Source organism: Rhinoraja longicauda, chromosome 1, assembly GCF_053455715.1.
Source record: "Rhinoraja longicauda isolate Sanriku21f chromosome 1, sRhiLon1.1, whole genome shotgun sequence".
Taxonomy (NCBI): Eukaryota; Metazoa; Chordata; class Chondrichthyes; order Rajiformes; family Arhynchobatidae; genus Rhinoraja; species Rhinoraja longicauda.
The window spans coordinates 94,317,798-94,336,562 of record NC_135953.1 but is presented as its reverse complement, the minus strand read 5'-3'; the positions used below and the strand labels follow the sequence as shown (position 1 = coordinate 94,336,562).

Genomic DNA, 18,765 nt, shown 5'->3' with positions numbered 1-18,765 from the left:
TGAGACCGCACCTAGAGTACTGTGTGCAGTTTTGGTCTCCAAATTTGAGGAAGGATATTCTTGCTATTGAGGGCGTGCAGCGTAGGTTTACTAGGTTAATTCCCGGATTGGCGGGACTGTCATATGTTGAAAGACTGGAGCGACTAGGCTTGTATACACTGGAATTTAGAAGGATGAGAGGGGATCTTATTGAAACGTATAAGATTATTAAGCGGTTGGACACATTAGAGGCAGGAAACATGTTCCCAATGTTGGGGGAGTCCAGAACAAGGGGCCACAGTTTAAGAATAAGGGTAGGCCATTTAGAACGGAGATGAGAAATAAACTTTTTCAGTCAGAGAGTTGTGAATCTGTGGAATTCTCTGCCTCAGAAGGCAGTGGAGGCCAATTCTCTGACTGCATTCAAGAGAGAGCTAGATAGAGCTCTTAAGGATAGCGAAGTCAGGGGGTATGGGCAGGAACGGGGTATTGATTGAGAATGATCAGCCATGATCACATTGAATGGCGGTGCTGGCTCGAAGGGCCGAATGGCCTACTCCTGCACCTATTGTCTATTGTCTCTTGTGATTTTTTTTTTGTAAATCAGCATCTGCAGTTCCTTGTTTCTCCATACTTTCCACTTATTTAGTGAGCTTTCTAGCTAAATCATCTAAACATCATTAAAGCCTCATACAACCTGTGCAATATATTCCATCATATGCCCCGACAATCAGTGCATCATCTCCTCACAATATGAGTCCAGGTTGGCGACCCCTGGGTTGTGAGGCATATCTATGACGGAGGCCACATTGCAGCAGATTGTAGCAATTGAATTCTCATTTTCTGTTGATGTTAATCTTTTAGCATTGCTGTATACTATCCCTATTTTTTTTCCCGCACCTCATCCCTCAAATCAATGCCTGAGAATAAGATTTTGAAATCTGCGGAAGCATTTTGGCTCTCAGGGGTTAAGACAATCGTCTCATTAAAGCTTCAGAATGAAACTGTCCATTTAATACAAAGGCCGGAGGAGATGTTATTACGTTGGATTGCTTATAATGGTGAAGGGATTGAGTTTTGCATAGGGAGGCTCTGATAGGTCCACCTTGGTTGCGTCTGGCAGCAGCCTGTCACTGTAAATGAAAGTCCTGCAGTGAAGAGAATTCAAATAGCTAGCTGCATGTAAAAGTTTCACTGGCCTAGGGGCCATTAGTTAGATGCTGCTGAGGTACTGCGTGCATGGTCCTGCCAGTTATTAGTACTATATGCTTGGTGGCTGTTTGGAGGGGGAAGAGAAAATATCTGTATGGTACAGTGCCATGTTAAATATAACTGGAGGCACCTTCCTACTGAAAGCACTGATAAAGCAACAGACTTCATAATCTGAAGGTAGGAAGCCGGCAGGGGTTAATTGCTTTGGTTTCTAGCTATAAACTTTGTCTTGAGAGACAGAAACTCTGTATGTTTTCAATTGTTTACATACCAAAAGATGATGCTTCAAATTGCTACCCCCTCTTTGAGAGGTCTGTCATGTATGGTTCTGTGTTAAATAAATGTGAAGTCGTTTTAAATGACTTATGCTATTATATTTAAATGTATATAATTACTCATTTTTTATTTCGTGAATTTAGAAATGTTGCTGTTAGCTACTGCAGAAAGTCAAAATATAAAGTTCCAATCATGTCGACAGGATTACTTCAGCACTGTTAACTTCTTTATGTCTGCTTTTTAAAAAAATTCTTTAGACATCTACTGGAAATAGAATGCAATATATTTTATTTTTAAAGCTGAGACTAGTTGCAATTGAGAACTTAATGGGACTTTGGAGCATGTTCTTAAACGTCTTAAGGAAAGCAATTACCATAATGTTTTATTGTTTACTATCAAATGGCATAGGTGTGTCTTGTTGCCAGCACTGTAATCACTGATTCCATGGGAAATGCAAGCACATGCCTTCAGGATTTCTAAGGCACCCACTGCCGTATGCATTTAGAATTTAATCAACGTCTTATCATAAAAAGCTAGGGTTTTTTGGATGTATGGAAAATTAAAATAACCTGCCACACAATATAAAAGTACAAGGTTGATATGAGACTCTCTTACTCAAACCACCTGCTCATTCTGGGTTGTATAAAAAAAGTGCTTCACTTGATCCTGGCTGACAGTCCTTTGAGAGACTCAAAAGCAGGTGGATTAAAGGAAGGAGTTAACTGTAAATTGTTGCAGATGGATCTAAAGCAATGGGGCTTAGGTAGTTGTGTGGAGCAAAGCTGTGAAATGGATGAGCAACTGAGGTTTGTTCTTTTGTGGCAATGGAACTAGCCTGCCTGCCCACAAGCAATCTAGGAGGTTCACTGAAGATTTATTCTTGAGCCTTAATTTAGTTTACATAAAATGCAGATAAGCAAGTGACTGGCCGCTTCATGATAGCTGTCGGAACAAAGGAAGTGCTTTATGATCCCAATCAGCAGATGCTGAAAGGAAGATGAAAGTACTGAATACTTCTTTTGGGGAAAAAAGGGTTTGTTATATGGATTTTTGCAACTACAGATAAGATGACAACAGAATAATGTGTGCTGTATTTCTGTTTTAAGTGTTGTTAAAGGGATTTTTTACTCCATTGAAAACTGGCATAACATAAACTAAACTGTTTGAAATTAATGTGAGGAAATATGATTGAGGATCAGCAGGATTTGTGCAGAAAGAATCATTAACAATTTTTTTCTGCATGTCTTTCCTTTCTTTTGCCGAACCAGGACCTTCATTTATTCAGCTTCCATTACAGTTCGGCCTCTCTAACATATTTAATCCAAAGAAAGGTGCAGGAGATAAAATATTCATGTTATGTTGTCTGCATTTTTAAAGAATGTTCTTTCTGGCTAGTACCACTGATGTGCTTTGTCTTGGCATGGCAGTAGCTGTGCTGACATGCTGCACCATGTAAATTGCCTTCATTCATTTCATTGCTCAGGATTCTGTGTGATCTTTTCCTTGTCACTGGCTTGCAAGCGATGCTGTGACAGTGATGAAATTGGCCAAGAAGGAGCTGCAGGTGTTTATCAGTTTGTGTATCTCTACAGAGAGTGACGGCTGCTGTTATGAGAGAGGACAAAAATCAAAGTAAGCCAGCCGAAGAATGTTAAGATGAAGAGAAGCAAAACACTGAAGTGTAAGGCCGGTTACACTTTCTGCTCATTTCAATTTTCAGAAGCTGCTTAAAGGATTTATCTAGCTAATGTCTTATATTCGTTTTTATATGCCTAATATATATTTGCTGTCTGTCAGTGCTGTTATTGTATTACGTTCCTGTTGTTTTCTTTACCAGGAAAGGGCAATTTATCACTACCAGGAGGTGGCAGCAGAGAGCCTGTTTCCCTGAGGCACCTTTGGAGTCTGCTGAAATTTGTTGAAATGGTCCCAGAGAATACCGGCTGGTAATTACAAAAAAAAGTTTTCATTATGTAACTGTAATAGCTCATCAGGTCACAGCAGCAAAATTTATTTAAAGGAGCGTTCTCACAATGCCTCCTAGGTGTGGGTGTTTGTGAATGTGGAGGAAGGGCCATATCAATTGCAAGTGACAGTGATTCACTGTGCAAAGACTGAAAGTCCTCATGGATGTTGCAAAAATAAGAAGGGTTTGCTTTTAGTGCATATTATTACACTTGCAATTTGAAAAGTTGAATATTACCATGTGAAACGATGGAGTGCCGTGCAAGTCATGTTAGTAACCACTGTGAAAAACAAAGCACTCGTATTTGATTTAGTAGCAATGAAGATTTGTGCATCATGTTCCATATACCTTGCTTATGTATAGACATGGTTAGATCTCACATGTACATTTAAGACTATCATCTGCTGCTATGCTAATGATACAGTTTCATGAACTCTCAGGTAGAATATTCCATGCAGCCCCCCAATTTCTGCAGTCAGTTTTGAAGGATCATTATGTGATAATACACAAAAACAAACAACAAAATATGAATGTGTACAACACTCTTTTGTTATTTATATTTTCCCACAATTTACTTCTATTTAACCTTTGCTACTTATATTGATGGGATAAGTCTTAAAGAAACCTCGGGAAGGTGAGTTGGCTGCAGAACAGAGGTTTGGATAAGCTCTCAGTTCCCAGTACGTGGGTTTGGGTTTACGTTTGTTATTGTCACGTGTACCAAAGTACTGTGAAAAGCTTTGTTTTGTATGCTATACAATCAGATCAGATAACACTGTATATAATATATACTTAAAATAAAGTCAAACTCAAGTACAATAGGTAGAGTGCAGAATATAGTTCTCAGCATTGCAGCGCGCCAGTTCCTTCGATAAAGTCCAATATCCGCAATAGGATAGAGGTGAATTGGACAGTAGGGAAGGACTGTTCAGAAGCCTAATGACAGTGGGGAAAGAGTTGTTCCTGAGTCTGATGGCACTTTAGCTGAAAAATGTGTGCCAGCTAATCTAATCTAGTTATAATTGAAATAGAAGATAGACACAAAGTGCTGGAGTAAGTCAGTGGAACAGGCAGCATCTCTGGAGATAAGGAATGGGTAACATTTTGGGTTGAGACCCTTCTTCAGACTTCGGACTGAAGAAGGGTTTCGACCGAAACATCACCCATTTCTTCTCTCCTGAGATGTTACCTGTACTGCTGAGTTACTCCAGCACTTTGTGTCTATCTTCGGTTTAAACCAGCATCTGCAGTTCCTTCCTGCGCATATAATTGAATTAGTCTGGTTTTCATGTATAAAATGTATACACATTGAGCATCCTAGTGTACAGAAAAAAATGCTGGATTTCTATGAATTGCAGCATCCTTATTTTTATTTTACATAAGGTAATAGGCCAAAGAAGATGCTCACAGTGAAAGACCATCTAATTTTCAGCATTTGTTCAAATAATTTTCTTGAATATCATGTCTATTCTCATTCATGAATAGGAAATGATCAGCAAAAAAATTACAAACTTTGATTTACAAAATGTACTGCCAGTTTCAAGTCTCAGCAACAAGCCACAATAGCAAAGAATAAAAATGATCTTGTATTGAATTAATATCAAGAATTGAGTTCAAGCAAACAAGATTTTCTGCATGGTCCACAGTATAGCTTTGAGGTCTGTTGTAAAATCTTCCAATGAACTGGATGAACAGATTCTATAAAATGGCTATGCCAACCACGCATTGATTAGTCTTGATCATTACTTCAACTGGGAAGGAATGGTGATTACATTTGGCAACATCAATAATTTTGGTGCAATCTAGCGCACGGTAGCGCAGCGGTAGAGTTGCTGCTTTACAGCGAATGCAGCGCCGGAGACTCAGGTTCGATCCTGACTACGGGTGCTGCACTGTAAGGAGTTTGTACGTTCTCCCCGTGACCTGCGTGGGTTTTCTCCGAGATCTTCGGTTTCCTCCCACACTCCAAAGACGTACAGGTATGTAGGTTAATTGGCTGGGTAAATGTAAAAATTGTCCCTAGTGGGTGTAGGATAGTGCTAATGTGCGGGGATCGCTGGGCGGCGCGGACTTGGTGGGCTGAAAAGGCCTGTTTCCGCGCTGTATATATATGATATGATATGAAATGGCTAACTGATGAAAAATGTGGGGTGTTTTGATTGTTATGGGAGTTAGGCCCAAATCAATTTAAGTTCTTTTATGCTGTTTTGAGATTCAATTTACTTCTAGAACAGACAATTTTCACAAAACTGATCACTTACAAATCTTGACACTGACAAATTCCGTTCATTATCGGCACTTAATTATCAAACTTAAAACCAATCAAATCAAAAATCTTTTTTTTTTAATGACAATTGTACACTATTAAAATGATTAAATGGTTACATGTATTTTTTATATAATGTGCATTTTCCATGATATAAATTAGATTATTCACTGGAGGAATTGGACAATGTTATTAGAAAGTCTTATTGCTGGTGATAACCTTACTTGTAGTAGTTTTATTAAAACTGCGGCAGATAATTCAGCACATCAGGGGATATTTTTTAAATGGATAGGAACAAAATATGATAAGGTTCAATTAAGCTGCTCTATTGCACAAAAGATGTTGGTCTACCTGTAGTTGGTAATTAATTTGTTGTAATGATAGGTCAAGAATGTTTTATTTAGAGGGACTGCCACTCATAATTTAGAAGTGAACAAAATCCAAGATATGGTGTATGACAGAATAAGCCTAGCAGAATATTTGCCCTCAAAAGCAATTTAATTTCCATGCCTGGCAGTGCTATTAATACAGCATGGGCCTAATCCCACATTGCTAAAGTGTGAAGACTTCAGAAAGAGGACCCAGGTTTGGGTCACAGAAAATGGTCAGTAGACTGCAACTGGAAATTCAAGAGTGATTAGAACATTGAGAGGGGTTGTAAATGGATGCTGCAATGTGGCAAGGGTTGGGCCGACTTTTGGCAAGGTTGGTGTTTGGCCGTAGAGAGTTGGCTAAGAGATCATGAGGAAAAGGTGCAAAGTGCTAGAGTAACTCAGAGCATCCAACAGCATCTCAAGAGAACATGGATAGGTGACATTGCGGGTTTGTAAAAGGGTCCCAACCCGAAACATCACCTATCCATGTTGTCCAGAGATGCTGCCTGACCCATTGAGTTACTCCAGCACTTTGTGTTCTTTTGTGTAAACCCAGCATCTGCAGTTCTTTGTTTCTGCCATAAAGAAAAGGTGTCTCCATAAAGAGATGGATTAAGCAGAAGAGGGATTGCATTTAGTCTAGAGATTTGGAGGAGGTCAAGGGTGTTGTTATGCTTGTATAAGGATGGATTCACAAATAGTGGCAGCGAGAGGAAGTGGTATTGTTTTAGACAGTCAGCTTGGTGATAATTGACAAAGGAAAAGATTGAATATGGAGTGGGAGTGAGGTAGTGGTACAAGGGCTTAGTTAATAATAAAAGGTAAATATTAAGGTAAATAATCCTTGTGTTCAAATGCTGGCATTTAATTATGTAAAAAGTGAACTCTCCCTCTGCATTGCAATGTGAAGTGGTAAGTTTAAACAAGATCCCCACATGGTATCAAGAAGAATATGCAAACTCCACACAGGCAGCATTGGAGCCCAGCAATTGCAGCTGGTTACAACCAAGCTGGGAACATTAGGCCCGCATCAACCTGAAAAACATATTTTCAAATTGGGCCTTTAGAAATATTTGTACTTCCACTCACCCATTAAAAGTCACATATGATCGGTGAAAGCTAACCTTTTTATTTGTAAACCTTTCTAACCTGGTGTCCAACCAGCCTTTGGGTTGTAACAGCAAAACCTTTTTAACTGGTCTGTTGCGGTGAAATCAGCTCCAACAATGCTCTGGAGCTCACAAAAGCTGCTTGTGTGCACTCTAACACATTATTTAATTGAAGCAGCTCCGGATACAAACCTATCTACAGAAGACAGTCAATAAGGCCCGGTCAAAGGTGCATGCCGCTAAGACCGTGCACACAATTATATAGATTTCCCTCAGCTTTTGGGAAGTCTGAATTTAGCCAGTGTTAAGGCCTTAATCAGCCAGTGGTCTGTAACTATTGCTGACATGGTCCACTGAAATCCTTCATTGATTTTGTGTCCGTGTTCTTTAAGATGGAAAACAGACATAAAACTCAAGCGATAACGATGGCACATTAATGCCATTTATCACAAGCCTTTCTTTAGACTTATGACAGCTACACACAAAGTAACCTTAAGATCCGGATTTTTATAATGTCTTTTCTGGAATTTGAGTGTTATATATGCAGGTGATTTAAATGCCACGTTGTAGCCACTTGCACTGAGCATTTCACCCATCATCTCTCCAGCGCAGTCCCGGCTGTTAGCTGTTTACCCCTGATCAGCGGCCAGGGGATTTCCCATGGCCTCCCGACTTCTCTGGAAAACATAAAATGTGAGCGAGCAGTCGAAATTTGCAGCCGGTGGAGGCGAAGTTTGATTTTTATATCCGTCCACCCATCCACCCGATGGAACGTCTGTAGATCCCCAGGACTAACGCCCGACTTCACCGGACCAGCGTCCGGCACCGGCAGCCCAGCCCAGCCCAGCCCAGCCCAGCCCAGCCCAGCCCAGCCCAGCCCAGCCCAGCCCAGCCCAGCTCATCTCATCTCGGTCGGTGCTCTGTAACTTACTGACACCCCAGCCCAGGGCAGCAATGACACCCCCGACACAGGCTTCTGACCTGCTCCCAACCCTCTCCCACCCTCTTCATTATATACATCAATTAATTTCTCTCTATCCCCCACGAATATCAATTACCTGGCACCAAAATCCCTATCCCCGTTAACGACTCAGCCAACAACACCCCCCCCCCCTCCCTCCCATAAAATGAATGACCTGACATCAAAGCACCCCCCCACCCCTTTAATAGCCTAACCCCATCCAAATCCCCAGCGTAATGACCTGACGATCTTGACCTGACGATCTCGACCACCTCCTCTCGACCACCTCCTCTCTCCCTCCCTCCTCCCTCCCTCCTCCCTCCCTCCTCCCTCCCTCCCCCCTCCCTCCCTCCCTCCTCCCTCCTCCCTCCTCCCTCCCTCCCTCCCTCCCTCCCTCCCTCCCTCCCTCCCTCCCTCCCTCCCTCCCTCCCTCCCTCCCTCCCTCCCTCCCTCCCTCCCTCCCTCCCTCCCTCCCTCCCTCCCTCCCTCCCTCCCTCCCTCCCTCCCTCCCTCCCTCCCTCCCTCCTCCTCCTTCCTCCCCAAAACCCTCCCCAGTTAATAATCCGAGCACCAACATAGCACCCATCTCATGACCAGACCATCAGCCAGTTTCCTGCACCCACTGGGTCAATATCCAATCACCAACCATCTTCCACCTCCCAGTTAATTACCAGCCACCAACCAGTCCTTCCAATCATTAATGACATGACATCAACCCTGCTACCCCCCACCCCTCCTTACCATCCATAGCCACTTTGACAACCCTCTTATTCGCTCCTCTGACCAGCTGCATCTCTCCCTACTGCAGGGTCAACCAAAGTCCAAGCAAGAGTAGTGCAAATTACTTAACATTTTTTTTTATATTATCTTCGTTACATTTTTTTCTCTTTTGGTGCTATTTTATCTGATTACAAATGTATCTATTTAATGTCCATGAAGTGGCAATTTCTAGTTATTAATGATGGCATATTAATAAAAAATAGTAATGGCCGAGGTGATTTATCTTCAATGTTTTGATTCTTAGAATATTATTACCAGTCTGAAACCATCATAAATTATGACATTAAGTGACGTGATGAAGGACTACCTTGCAGGCGAAGAAAGGGTGGGAGGGGTGAGGGCAGTGGGTGGTGATGGAATGTGAGGGTCATAGGATACCAAAGGAAGAGATGGATCTATTAACATTGACCTATGGAGCAGCTGTTAGTGTGCGGAGATCACTGGTCGATGCGGACTTAATGGGCTGAAGAGCTGCTTCCGCGCTGTATTTCTAAACTAAACAAAACTAAACTGTGTTGACCTATTTTTGAAGTGCAATTTTTTTTTTCTATTAGTTTTCACACTGTTTTTTGGTTAACTCATTTTTATCACATCTTACAAATACCTGAAATATTGCCACATAGATCCCATTACACATAGTGAGCTACATTGGTGCTCAGAAGCACCTGTAACATGTGGCCAATCCTATGTTACCTCAAGTTTCTGAGATGAGATGTCAGACCACTTGAATAAGCTTAGGACTTGCTTTACAGTCTGCTTAGTGATCCTTCTTTAAAATAGTTCTAAAATTGAGAAACAACTGCATTGGACTAATGAGTCCATTTATTCATGTCCGTTATGAAACCTGACAAGATTCACTTGAACTCGCGGAAGCACCAACATAAAGGGAAGTTTCATTGGACCTTAACATAGAACCAGGTCTTGGGAACAATACTCCTGATTCTAGCAAACGAAAAGGGTATGCAACTAAACCAGATTCATCCGGATTCATTTGCATTCAGAATCTAAGGCATACAATAGACAATATGTTACTTTATCATAAAATAAGAATAGCTGCATCTTGCACATATACAATATTTTGAAAAAATCATTTTACTGACTAGCCTTATGCCATACAAACTTAATTATCTTTCAGGAGCAAAGTAAAACTGGTAATAAAAGTAAGTTTTGCTTCCCCGAAAGAACAAAGAGCCTCCTGTCCAACCTATTATCAAGTCATACTAAGAATTATGACTACTATCACTCTATCTCTGGTGTCAGGCTGTGTACAGAAAAGATTATGAGATTGTGAGCCAGGACAGAAAAGTTTAATGGAAGAAAATTGTCTACAAAACTGCTTATGTCAGGAAAATTCAATTGGGGAAATTTTTTGTTAGGGTGTGACCATGCCACTATGGGAACTTGATACAATGGGGTCATTCTTGCAGGCACATAGTATGCAAATCCGAATGATTTTGGAAGGGTTGTGGAACAGTTATTAGCTCACCCCATCTAAAAGGAAATAATGACTTAATATCTTTGAAGAATTTGAATAATATCTTTGAAGAATTCCCATTGAATTCATTGTAAAATGAATGTAATTGATAACACTTTAACATCATGTTATCTATGATGTAAATCCACTTGTATGAATTATTAAAACATTTACAGTAATCGTATGGTTTATTTTTACAAATTATATTGAATGATGAATTGCCAAGAGTGAATATCTATTATATTATCTCGATTATAAAATATTAAATGTAAAATCTAATTTTAATGGACAAAAATAATTCCAGCCACCTTCCTAACTTCCATATAAACGTGATCATAAATTCTCAGTGTGCAAATCTTTCAACACAGAATACAAATTCATAAAATATACGCAGTTGTTTCTCTGCTCCAATATGGTCATAATAGTGCAACTAAGCAGAAGTCTGTGGAGTAGTAAAAACTAAATAGAATTCCATTAGCAGAACTTGAAAGAGCTATCTGTGAAATAATGCTTCAGACATTGATATAATGGACAGCACAGCATAAGAATTAGTGAATTATGTTGTGCCGTTAAATGAGTTGAAAGAATTAAGGAATATTGCCTGCAGGTCTATAATTAGCTTGTGGAAATAACAGTTATGATTTTAAGTCACGAGTAGAGAGAAAATTCAATACCGTTTCATAGACAATCCATTTAAAGTCCATGCATCAGAGTTCCTGATATCATCAGTATCAGCAGAGGCTAGCAAGAATCTAATTAAGGCATAATAGGTGGGAATAATAAAACAGGAGCAAATTACATTTATTGCCACATATAATATTAAAATTAACCAAACTGCAAATAACTGCAAGTAACAGCATTATCTGTTTTGGGCCTTGCCCCAGTCTAATTTCACCTCAGGGCCTTTTGTTTAAAATATGCAAATGTCCATATTACACAACTTTTTGGACATTTCAAAAGTCATAATTAAAAATTCATCCCCAAGGCTGCTGCAACCATTGGATGCATTACATATTGCAATATGCTTTATATCTTAGAAAATTCTTGGACAGGTTGCTCTCTCTGCTCCATGTACAGCCTCAGGCACCAGTTACTCTCTGTTTTTTTCCCCATTCAAATGCTAACCAGGCCTGAGTCAATTTAAGCTTTTGAGGTCAGTTATTCCCTTAGTGGTATTAGTTAGTGAGCCCTATATAAATGGGCTTAAAGAAAGTGTCAGTGGCAAAGATTTTTTTTTCTCTCTATTATCATAGGGATTTTGTTTTTGTTTGCTGAAAGTTTAAAATAAAATTGCTGAGCTATTAAAAATAGTAATTTTGAACAATTTTTAGCCGCGTCGTCAATTTTATATCCCAACAATTAATTATTTTCTGTTAGAAAACATCGTTTGCCGACCTGCTTATTATTATTTCTTCTGCCTTGCATTGAATATACAGCACAGAAACAGTGTATTCAACTCAATCACCTCTATCTAACCCAATCAACATATCCTCCTTCAATGATACAACGTGATATGTTATCGATAGCAGATCATAATGAGGCATTAACAGAGCTTCAATTACACAAGAACTCTGGAGGGACATAAAGACCTTTGGAAAGCTTCACTTCTGACAACAATTTCCTGAAAGTACAGAAATAACATATGAACTTGTTGAAGGAAAAGTAACCATCTAGGTCAAATTAATGACAAGGGATGGTTTGACTATTCCAGATTTTATTGCTGTAAAAAAATCATTAGAAATAAAATGTAGTCGCATGTTAAAAATCATTCATACACAGAAAAGACCAGGAACATATTGCTTTCGCATGGATTGGTTAAGGCAAATAAAAGATACAATTAAGGAGCAGCCAAGTGAATGGAAAGGAGTGAAATGAATAGAAGGCAATGTCAATAGGTTTAGATAGAGGGTATTAACTTATTGGGTTGAATATTCTGTATTTATGCTGCATGTTCAATGCAAGATGTAAAAGAGGTGTTACAAGCCCTATCTCAAAACTATTGTCCTGTGTTTAAAAATAAGTTGGATCAGCCTTTTTTCACATCCCTCGGGACTCCAAAAACAGCTGTAAATGATTAAAACTATTTCAGGAGCCCCCTGAGAATTGGATTAATGCAGAGCAGGTGAAAGCTTGCTCCCTCTGGATCCTTCAGCAGAGACTGCCAACAAAAAGGTAAGTTTTTGTAAAGTGTTTTGAAAGTTACTATGGATGGAATGGGAGTGCTCTCCTGATTTAACTGTATCCATATTGTCTAGACCCCCAAGCATTGCAGAGAACTCCCTATCTTTGCACCCAAACTTCCCCTTGCAGCTTTAAGGAGACATTTGAAACAAGCTGGTGTTGCACATTCACTGCACCAACATTTAAACATTTAATTGATTTTCATTGCTAACAATTGATAATGTTACTCCATCTGCCACTTGTTCCTGTTTTATCTCTGATGGGAATTGAACTTGCTCAGTACAACATGAACCTTCCGAATCAGGAATTATAGTCCACTGTCCTAAGAGGTCTATCCTACCTTATGTTTGTCCAATTAAGGGTTGTTTGCTGTGCCATATCTTGGGGTGATTTTGAGAAGATCTGTTGTACTTTTGGGCATTTTAGATGTCCTGACATGGATTTTCTCTGCAGGCCCTGCTCACGTATTTCTTGTCCAGATTTTCTGTATAGGCTTGTCCTGCGCATTCATTCTTTCTCCAGCTATATTGTTCTTTCTAAAGTGCAGGAAATTCAAGTGGATCCAAAGAATCAATCTCCAAGTCCTTGAACTGATGTAAATAACTTCCTTCTATTTATCCTTTTTAAATCAGTCATCATTTTGTAAATTAGATCACTTTTCAATTCCCTTTGCTCCAAGGTGAACAATCCTGTCTTCTCCATTGTAAACTAATACACAATATAATTATCATTGGAACCATACTAATAGATATTTTTCTGCAGCTTCTCCCAGACTCTCACAAAATTCCTTAATTACAGTAGCCAAAAGTGAACATATGCCGCCAGTTATAACATAACTATTGTTTTATACAGGTTCAGCTTTTGTACTCTATGCTCCTAATTTTGAATTTGAGGATCTTATAACTATTCTCTCAACATGCTGTGTCATTTTCAAAGCTATAATCCCAGGTACCTCAGGTCCTGCACAAAGATTTCAAATGTTTACTACAAAACATATGAAGATATTTCTTCTCAACTCTGTCTCAAAATAAGGAGAGTGCAATTCTGGACAGAGAGCCCAGGTAGCTCAATTAGGGAATCATCCCTGCATGTACTCTGTCAAATCCCATAAGAATTTTTGTACGTTTAAGTGACATCACCTCCCATTTTTTCTGAGCTCAAGAGACCATAGGTGTCGCCTTAGACACAAAATGCTGGATTTTGGGACAGGCAGCGGTGCAGGCAGCATCTCTGGAGAGGAAAGAAGGAATGGGTGATGTCACCCATTCCTTCTTTCCTTCTCTGCAGAGATGCTGCCTGTCCCACTGAGTTACTCCAGCATTTTGTGTCTACCTTCGATTTAAACCAGCATCTGCAGTTCTTTCCTACACATAGGTATTGTCTTGTTCATTTTTCCCAATAGGATAATTGTCGCCTTCCTATAAATCAGTTTGGTAATTGGAACCCCACAAATCACCCCCTTAGCAATTTGTATTTTCTCTCTCTCCCACCCACCCTCTCTATCTCCCTCTCTCTCACCCTTTTTTCACTCACTCTCTCACTCACTGAACGTAGTACAATTCATCTACCATCACAGCAGATCAACAGGTGATGTTGTGATGCCGACTATCTGCTCTGCACTAAACCACTTGCACGATAAGATTGAGTATGTCAGTGTTGTTTATCGACTACAGCTTGGCGTTCAACACTCATCACCTGAAACAGTATAAAACTTAAAGAACTAGATCTCTGTTCATCCCTATACAATTGCATCAAATGAATCTTGGACTTCCTCTTTAGCAGACCACAATCAGTATGAATCAGCAACACTTGAGAACCATCTACAACCATCTATACCCATGACTATGTTACCAGACACACCTCCAAAGCGATCGCCATTGTTAACTTTGCTGATGATATCAACATTGTGTGATGAATAACAAGTAATAATGAGTCCGAGTTGAGCAGGAAGATTGATAATCTGATTGAATGGTGCCAGAAGAACAATCTGGCTCTCAACTTTAGCAAGACCAAGAAACTAAATGTTAACTTCAAGAAGGGAAAGCCAGCAAATCCATGAACATGCCTTCATCGATGGGTCTGCAATGAATAAAGTCAACAGCTTCATTTCTGGGTTCTGCATATCTCTGAAGATCTGTCCTGGGCCCAGCACACTGATGCAATCACAACAAAAGTTCATCTACTTCCTTAAAAGATTGAGGAGAATCAGTTTGACACTCTATCAAACTTCTGCAGATGTACAGTAGAAAGCTTACTGGTTGCATTACGGCCCAGTTCAGTAACTCAGAAACCCAGATATGAAGGAGGCTACAGTGTCTGGTGGACATTGTCCATTCTATCATAGCTACTGACTTCCCGATATCAAAGAGACTTGCAGGAGGCACTGCCTCAAAAACGCAGCTAATATCATTAAATAACCTCACCATCCTGGCTTCAGCATTCTCTCATCTCACGACTACTATTGGGACAAAGTAACAGGAGCCTGAAAACCATGACTTCCAAGTTCAAGAACAGCTTCTTCCATGCAACCATTAGGCTCATGAACTGCACAACACTAACCACAACCTCAGCAACTATTATCTTCCATGGACTTTGTATTGGTTCTCGCACAGACTTTGATTTTCCACACTTATCATCTGATTACCTACTATTACCAATTATTAATTTATTGTATGATTGATTATTGAATATTTATTTGTGTATCAGTTCATTAACAGGCCTGAAAAGTAAGCCAAGTATGAATATCATTGTTCTGTTGCTGGTACATACGACAATTAAACACTGCTGACTCTTTTGACTCTCTTTTTCTTGCTTGTGAGTTATGGTATGCTCTTAGTACCCTGATAATCCCCTTCCTGATTCTTCAGTTTAGCCATATAGATCCTGCACTTGTCCCTTCAAGGACATCCTGTCTCTCAACCACTACAATATCTCACTTAAACAGGATTGCCACACCATCTTGTTAACGTTGCCTTTCTTTTCTGAACACTTTGTACCCAGGAATTTTGGTGCTTGCCCTGCTCTACATGGAGTCTTGTTTCATTTGTTGGTTCTACATCCTCATTTATAGCAGTTATTTGTACCTTCAGCTCATTGACCTTGTTCACCACACATTGTGCCTTTATGCACATGTATTTGAAACCTGTACCTCTGTTCCTAATGATCTCTGTCGGTCTCCTCCATCCAATAATGTATATTTCCTTCTCGAGAAATATCTTGCATTTCCACTCATAGAGTCACATGGCAGGGAAACAGGTCCTTTGGACCAAATCGTCCATGTTGACTAAGATGCCCCATCTAAGCTAGTCCATTTGTTACGTTTGGCTCATATCTCTCTAAACCTTTCCTATTCATGTAACTATCCAAGTGTCTTTTAAATGTGCGGCATTTACCTCCTCTGCCAGCTCGTTCAATATATCCATCACCTCCTTTGTCTATATTTTGCCTTTTTTGTCATGATATGCTGGTGAACATCCCCCTGCCAATTGAGTTTAAATGCTCTTCTGCTATCCTAGTAAACCACTCTGTTAGCTCTTGGCCCTGTTCCTGTTAAGTGGTACACTTCAGCTTGAATAAATCCTGTCTATCTTATTAAAAACCAAACCATTTTAACGTGTTTAATACCTAAGTATTTTAGCAGAATTCCATTTAGTTTAATTTATTTGTTTTTTAGAAATGTTTTAAAATTTAATAATTTTGTTTACATTGTTATAATTTTTTAACATGTGTGATACATTCAATTTCTTTGGCAGCGTTAAAGGATGTTAAGCCTGAGGGTTTTGGCTTAACTGGCTATCAAAGCAATATTTGGGGAGGGCAATTGTAAAGCCTGAGCAGCCCCGGGCCTTGCCAATCACTTGGAAGTGGAACATTTCCACTCGGGGACTCACTCCAAACAAGAATAGATTTAATGGGTAGTCGACCGTGAAAAATTCCTGGTTTGGGAAAAGCTGTGGTTACCAACTTTCAGTAAGTAAAATCTGCTGTCTGTGCATGTTTGGCTGTGGAGAGAAATATAAATAAAACTACAGCCATCTGGACTTATTAGCTTCTTTTCTCGTTAATATGCAAGATTGAATTCTTCTAAGGAAATTACATTTATGACTGATGGACGCTGCTCCTCCAAGTAGAAAATATTCATAATTCAGGTACAAAGATTTACTGCAAATGTGTTTATGTATCTTGAGACACTTAGTGCCCTGTTGATGTTTCATTGTACAGCAGGGTTATTTATGTATTCATTCCAAGATCTTCCTCGGCAAATTAGTATGCATGTGCTCCGATCTAAACTTTGCTGATGTGCAAATTGCCACTTTGCAGGATATTGAATTACGGGAACTGTAAATTATCTCCAAGGACTGCAAAACCACACAGCATTAACACTGATCCTATCTTTTGATATGATCAATGTACCACACTGAATGCAGAAAAGACAACCGGAGAAAAGAAGTGGTTGAAAATATCAACTGAGTGTTTTCCTTCCACAAGTATCTTACTTACACCCGACAGATGTTGGCACCCCCTACATTTAAAGGTCAAGGAATGATTGAATGTTTGTGTCCTGATTCCTTCTAGGTCATTTAAAAAGATATATCTGTCACGAGTCTGATGCTCATATTTATGCTGTGCATCTCAAGTGATTGCCCATATTATCAGAAGCAAATATAAACAGGAAATACCAGCAATTCACAGTGGCAAAATACAGAAGGACATTTTTTTATATCTTTATGTAAAGGTAGCCCCTCAGCCAAAGCAGGTCAAATATTGTTATGATCAAATAATGGGTCCTTTCAAATGCTTGGGAGCCTCATGTTTACATGTATGAACCTTGTCTACTTAAGGTCAAGCCTGCAACCAGCACAGATTATATGATCCAGATGCAATAAACCTGTGCTGGCATATTTTACTTATGTATGTATTCACAGCGCTGAACCAGGAATTCATATGCCCTCGGTTCCAGACAGGCAATGACATTTTGAAGTCATTTTTACAGCACTTCTTCCTCAAACGTATTAAAATGAATTTGGAATGCTGCAAAATATGATCAAATTTTAAATGTCTCACAACGTACAATATATATGCACTTTGGTTTGTGTTTCATTGAAAACACAAGAGTTTTGGCAGTTCAGTAATTTTACTCCTTCCTCGAGCACTTTAATAAGCATTGTTAATATTAAGTGTCAAACTCAGAGACATCTAATAATTACTATTTTATGGTTAAGTATAGAGCGTGTGTAAAGCAGTCACCCAGTTCCCATAATTTGCTTTCAACTCTTTTTTTTCGTTAACTGATAGTGATGGAGTTCAAAATAGCAATTTAAAAAAATGATAAATTTGAAACAAATTAACATATTTCATTATAATATGATTGTTACTTTGCACCAAATTTTCTTTTGTGTATTTCAATATTTTATTTACGCCTTTTCCCAAAAATCTAGGCCTGCACTTAATATGATTGCCCAGAGCACAATGTCTGAGTATCAGCATGTGCAAGATGCCTTATTTACTCAGAAAGCCTTTTGTGCCACATGGGAGGCTGCTGAGGAAGATGAGAACTCAGGGTATCAAAGGGCAGACACTAGCATGGATAGCAGGTTGGCTGGATGGCAGAAGGCAAAGAGTGGCAATAAAGGGGGCTTTTTCTAATTGGCCGTCAGTGACTAGTGGAGTTCCGCAGGGCTCGGTGTTGGGGCCGCTGCTCTTCGCTTTGTTTATTAATGTTTTGGATGAGGGATTTGAAGGCTTTGTGGCCAAGTTTGCTGATGATATGAAAATAGATGGAGGGGCAGGTAGTGTAGAGAAAGCAGGGACTCTGCAGAAGTACCTGGATAGGTTGGAAGAGTGGGCAGAGACGTGGCAGATGGAATAGAGTGTGGCAAAGTGTGGAGTCATGCATTTTGGAAGTAGGAATAAAGGCGTAGATTATTTTCTAATTGGAGAGGGAAACAAAGGTGCAAAGGAACTTGGGAGTGCTGGTGCAGGTTTCCCAAAATGTTAATCTGCAAGTCGAATCAGTAGTAAAGAAAGCTAACGCAATGCTAGCATTTATTTCGAGAGGGATTATATTTTAAAAAACAGGATGTAAAGCTGAGGTTCTAGAAGTCACTAGTCAGGCCACATTTGGAATATTGTGAGCAATTTTGGGCACCAAACCTGAAGAAGGATGTGCTGGCGCTGGAGAGGGTCC

The 18,765-nt window shown here is 39.6% G+C and overlaps 1 protein-coding gene across 2 annotated transcripts in view; it reads left to right on the top strand.

The window, feature by feature from the left end:
- Positions 1-2,380: 2,380 nt before the first annotated feature.
- The window catches only part of LOC144595246 (bifunctional heparan sulfate N-deacetylase/N-sulfotransferase 4-like), a 717,307-nt gene continuing 700,922 nt past the window's right edge, over positions 2,381-18,765 (top strand). The window contains exons 1-2 of one of the 2 annotated variants that reach the window (XM_078402506.1): positions 2,381-2,500; positions 3,305-3,413. The gene's annotated coding sequence lies outside the window, so the exon portion shown is untranslated. Of the gene's footprint in view, positions 2,501-3,067; positions 3,149-3,304; positions 3,414-18,765 lie in introns of those variants that run through there. The other variant, XM_078402496.1, reaches the window with a different exon arrangement.